Source organism: Amblyomma americanum, chromosome 11 (assembly GCF_052857255.1).
Source record: "Amblyomma americanum isolate KBUSLIRL-KWMA chromosome 11, ASM5285725v1, whole genome shotgun sequence".
Classification (NCBI taxonomy): domain Eukaryota; kingdom Metazoa; phylum Arthropoda; class Arachnida; order Ixodida; family Ixodidae; genus Amblyomma; species Amblyomma americanum.
The window spans coordinates 31,485,659-31,501,111 of record NC_135507.1 but is presented as its reverse complement, the minus strand read 5'-3'; the positions used below and the strand labels follow the sequence as shown (position 1 = coordinate 31,501,111).

At 43.6% G+C, this 15,453-nt stretch overlaps 1 pseudogene across 1 annotated transcript; it reads left to right on the top strand.

Moving 5' to 3' along the window:
• The first annotated feature begins 911 nt into the window (after positions 1-911).
• On the top strand, positions 912-14,487 carry LOC144111296 (uncharacterized; annotated as a pseudogene). The gene is made up of 5 exons (XR_013310021.1): positions 912-1,103; positions 1,203-1,455; positions 2,774-2,945; positions 8,690-8,801; positions 13,564-14,487. The product of XR_013310021.1 is annotated as an uncharacterized LOC144111296 (transcript).
• Positions 14,488-15,453: the final 966 nt, after the last annotated feature.

The following is a 15,453-nucleotide window of genomic DNA, read 5'->3' as shown; positions in this document are numbered from 1 at the left end:
TTAACATTTGTAGCTTATCGTTGTTTGTGAACAGAAATTCAAAAATTTTGTTATATGGCTGTACAAAAAATTGTAGACTTTAATGCAAATCAGGGCTTCACTTTTACCGACCGAGTGAGCACAAAAGGAGATAAAGCCGCTTGGCTAGCTATATAGATGGCGCCACAGCCTTTGGGTGTTTTTTTTTTTTAGCGTTCTTGGCCGCCGCCCTGCTTGCAGCAAACATCGGTTTACATAAGTAAAGCCTACTTTAGCAGTGGCCCCATCATTGAAGTGAAATCGGGTATCACCACTGCATCTCTTGCCAATAAGAACGCGAAGTAGCTTGAACAGTACGCAACATAAGTGCCTGATGTGGTGGTGCGCAGAGCTACGCTAGCTGAGGAATGTGAAAAAAAAAAGGAAAAATATCATTTTTCACTACCGCCGAGTAGCAAACAAAAATAAAAGGAACTGAACGAAAGATCGCGAAAAGTCGCGTTCGAATCTCGGGCCTTGTTTAGCACAATAACCATGACAGGATGCAGGAACGAACGTCGTGAAAGCGCGAGCAAGTTTGGTCAAAAAAGGTGGGAAATGGAACTGTCACAGCTGTTTACGGGATTTAGGTAATAATTAGGGGAGCACCAGAATAGTGCGAACGCTTTACTCGCGCAGCGCTGAACCAAACAGGAATAACGCCTAGGCTTCATACTACACGACCTAAGCCAGTGCCGCGCAACGCTCCCCAAGCTTTTCGATAAGTTGACACATGCCTATCTGTTTTCTCTTCAGCCACGGCCATGCTAGCGAGGTAGGGCTGCGAAGTAAACTGCGAAGGCTTCGCTAGCGACCTCTACAGGCTGGAGTGCAACGTCAGCTGCGAAAGCATGCAAACCAATAGCGCAACAAACCTTTTGTTTCCGGTGAGTCACCAGAGATCAAGTTATCCGCGCGCCATGGACCGCACGGGCGCGGTACATGACAACAGTCAGTGAACTTTAAGATCATAACGTAATAGCCTGATGGTTGTGTTAGCTTCTGTGAAAACGTGAGATAACGGCTCAAATAGCAAGTGGTGATGGCTGCAGGCTGCAGCACGGAAGCCGGCGGTGGCATCGCGGGTAAGCAAAACGAAAGTATAGCGCATGCGAGATGAATTAAATCAAATGTTATTCATGCTGCTAATGAGACGCTGCTGAATTGTGCCTCTGAATTTTCAGTCTGCCTGCCCGTTTCAAGCATCTGCAAATATGTGAACCGATCGTGCGAAAGATCACGCTGCCTGAAGGACGGCGAGGCAGCGTACGACGCCGGAAACGTGATAGAGTGTACCGTGAAAAGAGTTTGTGGACAGCAGTACAGCGTATCTGCCCTAGTGCTCCGAAACAGCGGTAGCACCGACCCACCGCACAAGGTTACGGCGAAGGTCGAGAAAAATGAAGTTGTGGAGGCCAGCTGCACTTGCAAAGCAGGGTGAGGTAGTTGTGCTCTCCGGTTTCGTTGTTTTTTTTTTGGCGGCGTAAATGCTGGGTGATTCCGTCTAGTGGCGCTTGCGTTGATTGCCGTGTTGTTGCCGGTGTTGTTGTTTGAATATTGCATGCTGGTCGAACTTGTGCCTGATGAAAACGATTTGAATTTCTTAATGGCAATGAACGAATTTAAGTTTCATTGCGTGAAACAATTACTCTGCACCATACCAGTCGATTGCCGATTACATTTTTTATCAGGATCGAACAATCCAATTCTTTTTTTTTTTTTTACCGGGAAGCTGACTGTCAATCTAGCCTTCAGCTGTCTAAGGAGAATTGATTTTTTCGTTGTTCTGTCAATGTGTGTACCGTTTGGAACAACTTTTTGCAGCATTCAGCCACTCTTTACTGATGGCTTTCAATCTTCAGCTTTTATTAAAGTTTAAAAGATGTCATTAATCCAGATAAGGTCGGGTATTTCGTCTCAGTATATATTTCAATATTCATATTGCTTTATTGAAAAGCTGAATCAATGTCGGGTCATGTTTCAGATAAAAAATGAAATAATAACCTATTCAGTAAAGAAAATAAGTTTTTGTGCCTATATATCTCTCTCACTCTCTGCCATATTCCAATGGACATTAAAGGGTCCCTGAAAAAGGTGTTTGAGGTTGGCTATAAAATGCTTGCATTATGTAGAGTACAGACCAACGAGCGTTCATGCTGCGTACAAGACCTCAGAAGCAAGCCGATCATTTACAATACAATTTTTAAAACTCTCGCTTCCGAGCCAAGCGGCGGCCTGCGGTGCTGGGCTTTCGCCCGAATCTGCACTCGTTACGTCAGCATCTGCACTCGTTAAATTATGTAGCCGCTCATTACGTCAGCAGCGGACTACTAGCATTGGTTCGCGTGCGTCGGCAGCCGGCGAAGGAGCGCAAACATTTCAGCATGCAAACGGAGAGCAAAATGGAAATTCAAATTTTGACTACAGGTAACACGGCTTCTACGAAGCATATCTAAAGAGTTCTTGCTGGAGGATATTTGTGAAGCAGCATCCTTTTACATCCTAGGCACATCACATCTTTGTTGAGACCCCCTTTCACAGCCCCTTTAAAACTACCATGGACGTATATTGGACGTTTAGGTCGTCCGCAAGATGTCCAAGGTAGTTACAGTGCTCATTGGGATATCATTGGCGTAGAGCATAAAATTTTAATTGCTGCAATCAACATGTTGCATCTTGTGCTTAATTGGAATTGAAATTAGAACTTGTAACATCGCCGCTGTGTGCATCACTGTGGTCTTTCATTACATTGCAGCAACTACAAGTGCGAGCATGTTGTGGCTGTTTTACTGCACATACATGCGAAAAAATCAGTAATTGAGCCACAGGCAACAGGCACCCCACAGCAAAGAATAACGGTGGACAGAGGAAAGCCAAATAAGCTGTGCGAACAAAAAGAAGCTTTAGATCTCCCCTGCATAGAGAAGGTAAGAATTTTTTTGTTTCGGTGCCTCACTGCTGTTGAGAGGCGGGCGTGATAAATTTGTTTGAGATTAGCACCTTAGTTGCACAGAAGGTTTATCTGTACAACATTTAGCAGTGGTACTAGCAGGTGTAGTTCGTGTGATACATTAATAACGAAAATGTCCCATCATAAAGGAAATTTGGCAAACCCCAGGATAATTGCTGCGTGGATTATGTCGCAAATGTGAAGGCTTGTGTCTATGGTCTCTGGTCAAGGAAAAAATTTACTGAATGGCACACAACACTGCATGGCTTCACTTATATTGTTGCAGTAGAAAGACACTGCATAGACAGAAAGAAGGGAAAGCAGCGTAGCCAGCGATACCACCAGACTGCTGCATACCACCGGTGCTGTGCACCACCTTTCTCACATCCTTGTCTGTTTTGTATGTTTTTTGTCGGTCAAGGATTATTTGTCAAATGAAACATGCCTACTACCTTCCTCAGTGCTCTATTCTATGACTATGTGTGTTATGCTGTGCCACGTTTAACCGTGGGTGATAAGAAGCTAGTGGTGTTGTCAGTACACGGTGCCTAGATCTATAGCTACGGTATTTGGCTATTGAGTTTTGGGATCCAATCCCGGCCACAGTAGCCACATTTCGGTGCCTGTACACATGAAGGAATCTCGGGTTTCTGGAATTAATTGAGCCCTACACTACGGTGTCTTTTATATATAGTCCACGTGTAGCTTCGTTACGTTGAACCCCATATACCGTACTATATAGCAGCGTTGTTAATCTGGTGAAGCAGGGCCCAAGCCAGGAGCTCTTTGTGTGTTGGGTATGCAACTTGAGTTCACTGTAACTTTCCCATTCACGTATGGCTGATTCAAGTCCTTGAACCGTTATGTAGTGTAGGGTTTGCCAAAAGTAGCCAAGAGTCTTCACCTTCAAGCTAAGGCAACCTGCCACACCACTGCCTTGCTGATTGTCAGTTGGGAAAAGGCTCCGACTACAGACGTTGGATTTGTGACCGACTTTATCAGAGAAGAGTTATCAAACTGCAGGCTTGACTCCTCGGGCTTTCCGTTGTGCTAAAGGGAGCAAATGATCTAGTACGTGGCTTTCAAACTTTGGGCTAGTGATTTGAAAACTTGAAAATGGATTGGATTTTTTGCGAATCGTTTTAAACATGCACTATTTGACTCGCTCAGCAAATCATATAAAAGGATTTTCGATTCACTAGTCGAGAATTTCAAATATTGGCAGAAAAACGTTAGCGAAACTGCTCTAAACTGTATTAGCTTTTTTGAACCTACACATTTTCACTGCAGCTGAAGCAACTATCCAAGCTACGTTTACAGTGGACTCAGTGCAAAGCATTCAACTGCTCTGTGTTTATCCAGCAACAGTTTGCATTGACAATGTGTCAGTTGCTTGCCACCAGACCACTTTGTCATAAGTGATGACTCTTTATGGAAGGTTGTGACCTTGGAACTCAGTGCAATCATTCTCTCAGCCAATATGCAGAAGTAGATTTTTGAACTCGCACAGAACGCCAGCCGTCACATGAATGTCTCTTGTGCGTTCAAGCTTGCCAACTCGAAGAAGTGAATAAGTGCCCAACTTCACTGTTAGTTGGCTGCATGTGTTGTATGCCCCCAATAGAGATTCTGTATTCTGTTAGATCTGGGAGATGTGGCAGCACCTTGTTGTGGCTGTGCACATCAACAAGGAAGGCAAATGAGACGCAGGTCATGAGGCAGTAATCACGTTCTATTGTAGGATACAACTGGAAAAAATAACTGTTGGTAACATTTGGCCACGGTCCGCAGTGTCCTGCATTACACCGCTAGCCAATCATAACAGTAAACAAAATCAGCTTTTTAATGCTTGACTTTATTAAACAAGCCAGGTATCAAAATTTGAGAGCTTGTAATTTTTTTCTTGTGATTAGCTTCCTGTTTAGGCAGCAAGAAAAGTTTTAAAATTGAGCAGCTTTTTTTGTCATGGAAGAATTTTGTGCAACGGTTGAATGTGGGTGCAGCTTCGCCGCACACTTCTGTTGTACCCGCCTGTATAAATAAATCAGTCTCCTTGATCCCTTCATCATTGTGACAGAGGCTTTCTCTCTTTTTTGGCAGAAGAGCCAGTGGCACGCCTATAGCCATTTTCAGGAAACTGTGCAACTATGGTCGCGCTCTTTGGGGTCTCCGGGCTGCACGTGCAGATTTTGCTGTCAATGTAGCCGATCACAGCGGTACAGGATTTTTGCCATTTGAAGTTTTGGTTGGCTTCCTGCCAGGACGATCCCACCAGAAAGTATGACCCGCCGCGGTGGCTCAGTGGTTAGGGCGCTCAACTACTGATCCGGAGTAACCGGGTTTGAACCCAGCCATGGCGGCTGCGTTTTTATGGAGGAAAAACGCTAAGGCGCCCGTGTGCTGTGTCAGTGCACGTTAAAGATCCCCAGGTGGTCGAAATTATTCCGGAGCCCTCCACTACGGCACCTCTTTCTTCCTTTCTTCTTTCACTCCCTCCTTTATCCCTTCCCTTACGTTCAGGTGTCCAGGGATATATGAGACAGATACTGCTCCATTTCCTTTCCCCCAAAACCAATTATTATTATTATTATCCTAGCCTTCAGCCTCCAGGGCATGCTTTTGGCACTGTCAGACTTGCAGAACAAAGCTGTGAGCAATCCTGAGCAGGAAAAACGAAGTGCAAAACCTTCTATGACGACACCCGCTGCAGCACCTTGTTCAGTGCTGGCAGCTTTGTATGGATGTGCAGAAAACAGCCTGTGTTGTCAGCAGTGAAGATCTTGTGCCAAATCCAAGAAGTTGTAACAAGTCATTCTTCAGTCGACCCTCTTCACGTGACACATTTTACCTGTGACAAAATTCTGCATCGCCTGCATCTGACAACCATGGAGTTTGTGTGAGGTAGCGAAGCATAATCAGCCACCATATTTTGATCCAGCGCTGGCCAAAATTAGACACAAAGACCAGGAACCTACTGCTAAGATACTTTTGGATCCAGGATTGACGTTGGCATCATGCCTAACCTGCCAAACCACCCATTAAACTAATGACAGTAGCGCTGTCGGGAGTCGCCCAAGCAACTGTTCGACTGTGACCTTGTGGTGCAAGAGTAGCCATGCTTTCAGTTTGCGAGGATTCAGACTTTTCAATCACTGCACTGTGCATAGCTAGGATTAAGAATAGTCTGGCAACAGTGTGAACCTAGAGGAGGTTCACACTGGGCTCGGAGCTCACTGCTTGTCTTGTATGTTGTTACTTGAATCTTATGTAGCCTAGTGGTTCCACAAACATCGTCCAGTTGAGAACTCGCACTGGATCTCTTGTTGTTCTAGCAGCTGCCTACCTGACAAGCTCTCGGCATCTAGTCAGGCTTTACTGCAAAATGCAGTGGCAGTGTATTTCTACAGTCAACTCTGGATAATTCAGACAAGGAAGGGGACAGACATGTTTTCGTATTATATGGAGTTTATATTTAGGGGAGCATTAGTAAAGTTATTCTTGAAGTGACTGAACCATAATTTGGAGTAGAGCGGATGTTTGAATTAAATGTGCTGGAATCAATGAAAGTCTATTGCATTTACTTCCTACCAGCATTACAGTAACTATTGTCTAATGTACTTATAGCTTCCAACAGCTGCCTGCCGCATGTTTGAAACTTAAGCGAGCAGTATAGACTCAAGTAATACTTCGAGGTGCCTGTGCTAGCAGCGCAGTGTTATGGCCGATGTGCTGTTCAGATCCAGTAAGTGTGCAGAGTTGGCAGGTTTCCTTTATTTTGGTGTTGGTTTTTGCAGGTGCTAGCTTCAGCCTATTTTCATATAAGATGGATGTAGAACCAAAGTTTTGACATAAAGTGCTGCATTCCATGATATGTGTGACAGTAATGCTTGCCCAGTATTTTCTTTTGTCAGCAAGAGGAACATTGATTAATTGACTTGGAACCATGGTGGTGTGTGAGAAATTTCAATTCTAAAGTTTTAGCGTGCCTCAAGAGGCACCCCAGTGACCTCAATTTAATGAAAAAATTATTCTTAACACATTTGTCACACTGTGAAAACAGTGTGCAAGCACTCATTCACTGGCCTGTGCCTTGGCATGTCCAAGTTAGCACAGTCGAGGCAGATGTAACCAATCCAACTGTCATATCTCAGACGCATCATTCATGGTGTCAAAAAGGCTTTTGTAACAAAGAATAAGCTTTTTCATGTTTCTTTGATGTTCTACAATTTTATGAATTACACATTCTACGAATATCTTATGGTTAAGTCAGAGTTTAGTTGAACAGCCTGAATTACTTAATTCAGAAATGTTGTATATCTTTGTTTCCTGTAGGCAGTCACTGAAGACGTTGCTTAACTTTTGTTAGCATACAATGCCATGGTGTCTTTTTTCAGCTTTGATTCATGCAACCTCAAACGCCTTGTATACATACTGCAGACATATCAGAGGTTCAGAAAGAACACAGGATGAGTGCTGTATCTATGTTTCTGGCTCTTTGATGCACTGACGATGTTTGTGAGGTCTAGTGACCTACTAGCCTGCTTTTCTGCCTTAAGGCCTTACTTAACCCTGTATATGTGCTACCTGTTGCATAATGTTTTTGTTGTATGCAGGTCCTGTTTTATGTTCTGTGCAGTGAGGAAAGCGAACAAGCATCATTGTACTGTTGGCATTTGGGCTAGGGTGGAACTTATTGCAGGCTATTTCTCCGAAATTCTGTTGACTAACGCATTCAGAATTTTGGTTTTCCTAGTGGGCAAAGCATTTGCTATGATGTTAGTGCAATAGGAATGCCTGAAAAAGAAATGTCAGCTAATCAGGGATGTGCGAGTAGTACTTTTTTGAAGCCGAATCGGATATGAATAGAGTAGCGTTGCTACCGAATTGAATAGTGAAAGAACGGAATTGAAGGAATTAAATAGTTTTGTGATTATACGCTGCTTGCGTGAATATTTGTACAAAAGGAATATAGATGCCATACAGCGGTATGCTAGCGGAGATACTATACTCCGTCATGGAATTAAATCTGTATTTGTTAAAAGGCAGACCGTTTATTTCCATTGGGGAACACGCAATATGGAGTCAGTATATTAGCTCTATGACCGTCGTGTCATATGCATGGGGCTATACTTATGTTGACAAAGAACAAGCAGAGCATGGAATATTATTTGATGAGAGGGAAGTTTGAGCCACGACCTCTGATATTGGAGCATGAAGGCAAGATTTGCTATACCTGAATGAATTCTGTCTCGTTTCCCAATCTTGAACGTATTAGAGTTATGAATGCCATCACACAAATGGACAACATTAATTGCGATGCTAGACCCTCATTTCCGCATTACTAGACTGCGGCAGCATGCTGTCTTTCACCAGGGTGAGCCCTGTTTTTTGAAATAGTAAAAAAAAAAAACTATGCTGTGCTTCACTCAAACTTCATGCCACTTATTTGAAAACTTGAGAATGTCTTTGGATATCTTGCGAATCATTTTCAACGTGCGCCGTTTGACTTGTTCAGCAAATCATATAAGAGGATATTTGATTCACTATCCGAAAATTTCAAATATTGGCAAACTCCTACAAATCAGGGTCAGGTGCAAATTGTGCAGAAAACTGTTCTGAAAGACAGGCCCTTTCCCAAGCATATATTGAAAACCTAAAGTTGGATGACCACGAGCATTACTGACTTTTTGCTGTGAGCTCATGAGGCCTGTTTTTGTGCAGCTGACAATAAAGGAGGAACCGCCACACATTGGGGATGGCCTCTCTGCAAGGACCTCCCGAGAAAAGTTGAACAAGCCTGCTGTCCCTGCTCCCACTACTTCTGCAGCTGAACGTAAGTGAAGCTTGACAGATGTGTAAAGCAAAGGTCATTATAACAGCAACAGTTATCATGTTCATGCAGTGAAATCGTAAGTGATCTCCGTGGAATGGCGAATTGTGAGTGAGCAAGCATTTATTGAAGAAGATGGTGGCTGGAGCTCGTGTGGGTGGGCCCTCAGTCCAGGGCTCTGGATGCTTCTGCTGACCTTCTGGCGATGAGAAGGAGCGCTGCTTGGTCGTCGAGGCTTGCGCTGGTGGTGCGCCCAGTTGTAGATTTTATGCTGTATATCCCTCTTTAAACTCTTTTTGTCAGTTCTTGCTAATGGCAGGGAGCCATTGAAAGGCAATTGATGACTGCAGTTGCAGCAGAGGAGGAAGTGCAGTGTTAACAACAGGCAGTGTTAGCCTTGCAGAGAGTGTCTGCAATTGCTCATCTGTTATGACAAATGGAGCGACCACAGCAGAAGACCACATTGGCATCACATTTTAACTTCAATGTACAGTCTTGGTCAAAAGTCTTAAGGCCAAAGACTTTTCGCTTCAGCCACATAAAAGCCATTGCGGCACTATTAAAGACCGAATGACCTTGAAATGTTAGCAGAAGGTTTCTTCTTGCGGTAGAGAAGCTTCCTGCTTCACTTGTGTTTTGAATGATCCGCCACTTGTGTTTTGAATGATCCGCCACACGGAGCATTCTGGGAACGTTCATTTCCCTGCTGCTGAACGCTGTGGCCTTAAGATTTTTGTCCAAGACTGTAGCTGGTGGAGCAGATGGGCAGAAGTGAGATGAGACAGATTCAACTTGGGATATCTATGCTGTTCAGCTGCCCAATCCTCCTGTCCTATTTTGCACACTTGATCAAAGATAATAAACGTGAGGACGAGCAGAGCCACCTACTTTCTAATCTCTGGTGTCCTCATGGGAAGCATCTGGTATCATTCATGCTATGATCTCTTGCCAGTTCCTCAGTCTGTCAGAGATTAGCAGGGATTTCAAAGACACTTTAGAGCTGTTCAACAGATAATTCGCATTGCCGCTGTGGGACCAGAGCAGAGGACATATGCGCAACTTAAAGGAACAGTGTGGGTAAAATGGCCTGTACCTATAGGATACCGTGTTCTGATCACAAACAGACCACTCACGCCGAAGACAGAGCTTTTGTAAGGTAGAAAAGACCAAAATGAAAAATGCAGGTGTTGCCATCACAGGTCGATCTCGCAAGTAAAATATGTCGCTGATGTTGATGCGGACGGAACCAAAAGAAGCCAAAAATGCGTCTTGATCTTATGAGCAAGTCTCTTAGTGGCTTTATTACGCAAAACACTTGCATGTGAAGGGAGCCGTTGGAAGTCAACTCTGAAACATCTAGATAGATGCTGATTCATTTTTCTCGACAATATGTTGTTGTGTATTGTGCTATGTGTTTGTTTCACCATGAAAGTTGCATTCTCTAGCCCATACTGTGTGTTCATGTGTTTCTTATGTTTATACTTAGGTCTTATGGTTGTTTTCTTATGTCTTATGTTCGTACTGTTAACGGGAGGATTCCCCGCGATTGTATTTCAAAGTTTTGCCTGCTGTTAACTTCTGACGGGAGACGAGGCCTTGTCAGGCTTAAGGCCTTTTGCCTTGTCTTCTACGTTCGCTTGAAGTGACCTGAACTGAAACCAGAAGAATGCAACTTTGTGACAATGCAGTGAATGCTGACAGCACTTGTTAGGGGAAAACCCATCTTGCAACATCTGTGGTACTACATTATTGCTTGGCACTTGAAAGGCGCTGCCTTCACTCATTGCTGAGAAATAAGCGCGCGGTCAAGCCTGGGTGCCCGTTTTGAATTAAGGGATGGCATCACAAACACCGCTACTCAAGTTTTATGTTCCATAACTTGGAGCTATTTGTAGAGACATGGAGATGATTTGCGTGCCTCCTCCAAGTGCTCAAGCCCCATGGATCCACTACCTGTGTGGAATATTTTGTGTGAATATGAGAGACATTGAAAGGGCACGCCAGGTTGATGTATGACTGGCAGTTCTGATTGCTGTTTACTTCTTTGATATTGAAGTCGAAGAAAGCAGAGTTCCAAGAAATCCTGAGATTGAGGTCTTTATGTGCTTGATGATACCTTACCCGCTGTCTACCTCACATAACTTGCATAACTGGATAAGTATATGCACTGCAAGGTGAGAAAGTGGATAAGGCGGGGCTGCGACTTGTTGTTGAGGGCCTCGTCATTTGCCACTGCCTCTGGCACACCGAGGGCTCTTCAGAGGCTGTCATGATGCAGGGCCTGCTTTACATTTCTTGCTTGGGATTAGGACACTGCCACAAACGCTATGCCTTAGTAAAAAATGAACGGCCTTTGATGAAATAGGCATCATACTCTGCTTTTGTCGAGTTGCCTGAAGTCTTTTAATAGTGGCTATCTCAAGCAGAGGGATCTTGATCTTAGCAACACAGCTAGAGTGTAATTTTATATTTGTTTATTTATTGATACTGCAATCCTGGGGAGCTAGGGATTTTTGCAGGGTGGGAGTACAGGAAATGAAAAAGACACAAGTACAGACATCAAATATTTGGGGGAAAAAAAACCATACCTGATTATTAAATATACAAAATGCATCAGCAATAAATAAGGGAGTCAAAGAAGGCAGAACAATTGCAAACGAGTAGTCATTGAAGTATGCTAAGTACCATTAGTCAATTAGTACCAACAAAACAAAGAGAATCACGTAAGTGGTATTAATAATAATTCAGAACTAGGTGGAAGTTAGGAATGGATTACAAGAGAAAAGTAGTGATTAATGAACACTGAGACTTCCACTGAATGTACTGGATAATGCGGGCTCTGAAGGAAAAGTATTGATGCAGTCTGGACAAAGGGTCACTGAGACTGATGGTAGTGGATGCAGTATAGTATGAGTGGAACGTTGCCCAATTTACTTTGTCCTAGGTAGAGGAAACCTGTTAGTGCATGTCACTCACCGTCTGGTCTGGTTTAGTGACAACTGAGTCGTTAATAATAAAACTTCAGAGTTCAGCAGCTTCTTCACTGCATGCAGTATTTTTGGCTGTATGCATTTCCAGCTATGAAATCCTTGCAGTTGAGTTTTATCAGTGGACTTAATTGCATCTTGATTTATCATTCAGGTAATTGAGCATGGCACATCACTCAGCTGCTGCTAATTGAAATGCATTCACTGTATGTGTGCCCCGGTAGACATGGCAGGTGTCTGTTGCCTCTCAGAGTTATTTGATATAAATATCATATAGACCACCAAGACAGTGTGTGCAGGTCGTGTACAGAAACAATTACGTACAGGAGTTATGCATATTGTACATCTCATTGAAGTAGTCCATGCAACTTGTTGCCTCTCGATCTCTGCTGTATGAGTATGGTAAGCTTTTGTTGCAATTCTGTTTTTATTTCTAACTTTCTGTGTGGTGTGAACTGCAACAACATGACCAGGATTGCAACACGAGGGTTGACTTTGTGGCCTTGAAATGGAGCAAAAAAACACATGATAGTAACGCAAGGGTCGACTTTGTGAGTTCATAAAGGAAAGAAACGAAAGAATAGGAATGTAACGTGAGGAAAATACCATAGTATATGAAAAGATGTGTAGCAGTATATGAACATAAGTAGCTCAACAAATGGCTTTCACATGCCGTTTCTGTTTCAAGAGCTCAAAAGATTATCAGATAAGACCAACGCAAATATAAGTGCGGAGTCCCACTGCGCCATCACTGTGTCAACCATGCGCTTTAGATGCCTCGTCATCAAACCGAAACTTTTCCGAGTTGCTCATCCGACCAGTGAGTCATGCCTCCCGAATGCTGGTGGCTGTGTATGGCAGCACTTATCCAAGTCATCATGTTGCATGGAGCTGTTGGAAATTTGCGCAAGTTCATTGTCGGCGTGAAGTGCGTCACACAGCGATACCGAGGAATAGAAACGAGAGCATCTTTTCATCTGTAATAGCAACGCCAGGCTTTCCATTCACCCGAAGCAGATTACTGCAATTAGCATACAGCATCGACGGTGCTGCGAACATTTAGAGAGTCTGCTGAACTTTCAGAGAACGAAACGATGCCTTCAAGTTGTGCGTATCACATTTCTCCAGAGCAATCCACCAAATCCGCTGTCGGTACACAACTGTGCATGCTCTGGCGAGCAGTTTCGGACTGCTGGGCCACTGCTTTGATATGTGTTGATCGGTATTGGCAGCTCGGAGCTTCTGTTGGTCGACCGATACAGCATTCGCAATGTTTTTGTTTTTTTGTCGTTTCCCGAAGTTTGTGACGACCTGCACAACGCATCAACCAATGTGAGAGTAAATGTGGCATAGTCTGCTTTTGTCTCTGCTTAATATTCAATTCTAATGCAAATATTCTAATATAATGCGAAGCGTGACTTTTCACTTCTGTTTTCGGATAAAAAATTTCTAATTATGTTCAAGTAAATGTGGTATGCATTTTTAAAAGCAGATGCATTAAGTGACCAGATGCCTATTATTTTTAGACATGAACCACTCAAAGCCTAAACATACACAGCTGTGTACATGCATCAGTGTGTAGCAGTTAATGGTTTTTGCAGGTTGGAGGAAAACGAAACACCGTAGCTGTACGGGCATTACGCCCGAGCCGTGCATGTATGTATCAGTGCACTGTTGAATGTGATGATGCTGATTGAGGTCTGCGTGAAAGGACCTATCTTTTTGGCGCATGTTCCAGAGTTCATTGGGTTGCATCTCCTATTTTTCTTGCTCTCCAGGTTTACCAGATCCCAAACAAAAACGTTTGCCGGTGGGTTCAGCAAAAACATTGAAAGCTGCTGTCTATGCGATCCTGGACTCAAAGGGACATTGCGAAAAAAAGTTATCTGTGGAGGACGTGTTCAAAAACCTTTGCGAGCAGCACAAGAGGGCAGAGCTGCAGCGAGCTGTGGCAGGAGCACCGCATTGGTATGATAACTGCATCTGTGGCCTACAGTGTTTTCACACGCGTTCAGACAGTTCGCACGACAGTGGGACCTCATGACATGCGGGCCCTGCTGAAGCTGCTCATGAGGGAAGAGAGGGTGACGACCAAAGACATGCTGAGGGGTATCGACCTTGAGCCAGTTGCCAAAGAAGCTTATCGGAGCCAGAACATGCATCATCGTGACCTTGAACTTCATGAATGTGGCCTCCACGTTCTCCCGGGGAAGCCCTTTATTGGCGCCAGTCCCGACGCTGTTGTCACGTGTGCTTGCTGTCCCCCAAGGCTTTTGGAGGTGAAGTGTCCCAAAAGCTTAGAAAAATTTGTAAATTCAGAGATAAGGCATTGCAACGGCACAGCCCACTTGAAGCGAAACAGCCGATACTTCTGTCAGACACAAGTTCAAATGGGGGTCACTGGCCTTGCCTCAACTGACTTGTTTGCTTATGTGCATGACGGGGAAACTTTGACAGTGAATGTTACATTTTCGCAAGCATACTTTGATGATGTCGTCGAAAGGGCAACATTTTTTTTTAAACATTATGTTTTGCCACACATGATTCATTTGGCAGCCTAAACTCAGTACCTATTCATTAGTGTGAACCTGAAGTGAAGAATATATATGTATCAGCAAATTGCAGTGACTCAAAAGACAGTGTGTTATGAGTCAGATTGTAACACGGATAATTGAGCTAGTTGGTACATCATTTTAACACTCTCAAAAGTGCTGCGACAGGTGACACGAAGAGAAAGAAATTGGCTGGCTGGCTTGTGTGAGCTATTTAACCTTGTGTGTTTTTTCCAGTAAACTTCAATTGATAGTAGTGCTTGTCGTTCGTTTTCTTTCTTTCTCTTGGTGTCCCCTGTCGCAGCGCTTTGAGAGTGTTAAAATAGAATCAGATTATGTGCATGTACTGCCTGCATGTGTGCGCAGCACACATGCATTCTTTTTTGCATTCTTAGCTTTTGAAAGGCACTCTTGGCATCTTTGTAGTGTATGTCCAGCGTCAGCTATAGTCTTGATAGAGGCACCAAAGTAATGGTACAGGCTGCTGCTTTCGTGTATGCCGTTTCTGTTCCATTTTTAATTCTTTCAGCTCAGTGAATAGTGAATGCCATTATAGTGCCAAAAGAAGGCGAGGGTTGCATTCAATCCATGATGAGGTAATTTTATTGGCCAACAATTGCATTAGACATCTAGTTGCTGCACTTAAATGTGACGGGTAAACGAATGTGCAAATCAGTCTATCTTTACAAGGAGCAATACTACAAAGGCATCGTGCCTGCCAAATACTTTGTGCAATTAATACTTTTGTTTGGGCTAGTTGGTATGTTACAGATATTTTGCTTCCTCTTCTATGTCACCTCACTATGAATATTCTGCCACCATTCCTGGGTGAATGCGCTTTATGATGTGTGCATAGATAAGCAACTGCTGTTATGTCTACATTTCGTGTATTAACGACTGTTGTATGATTCGCTGCTAAGCTGAATCAAGTTATTTGGCGGTACCAGAGCTGCAGCTGGCGCTGAAGTATTATATGATCAAGACTCGGGGGTGATGGTTTGTTGCATTTGCTTAATCTCAGACAAATCAATCTGGCAAAGCACCTGCATCTGGCAAAGCAGAGCAGGTGTAAGTTGCTACTTGTGCCTTCCAATGGCCTTTCCACAGTTTTGGTTA